The sequence below is a fragment of the Callorhinus ursinus genome, unplaced genomic scaffold (genome assembly GCF_003265705.2).
Source record: "Callorhinus ursinus isolate GAN/ISIS: 27379988/994484 unplaced genomic scaffold, GSC_fseal_2.0 scaffold12, whole genome shotgun sequence".
In the NCBI taxonomy this organism is placed as follows: Eukaryota; Metazoa; Chordata; class Mammalia; order Carnivora; family Otariidae; genus Callorhinus; species Callorhinus ursinus.
In genome coordinates this window covers 60,009,213-60,009,443 of record NW_027397074.1, presented here as the reverse complement: position 1 = coordinate 60,009,443, position 231 = coordinate 60,009,213, and positions in this window count along the sequence as shown.

Genomic DNA, 231 nt, shown 5'->3' with positions numbered 1-231 from the left:
TGAACTGAGTTAAGAACATTGAAAAATGTGACCTAGAATGTGCATAGAAATGTCTTTCCACCATAAAAAGAGTGCTTTATAGAATTTGTAGATATGACCAAAAGTTCTGTTTCATATATATGGTATGTTGTCCCTGTCTTCAAGAAGTTTTTATCTGGATATGGATATAAACTGAATGTGTTAATTTTTTTAAAAAGGAAAAAACACACACATTTAATTATGTGCTTTATT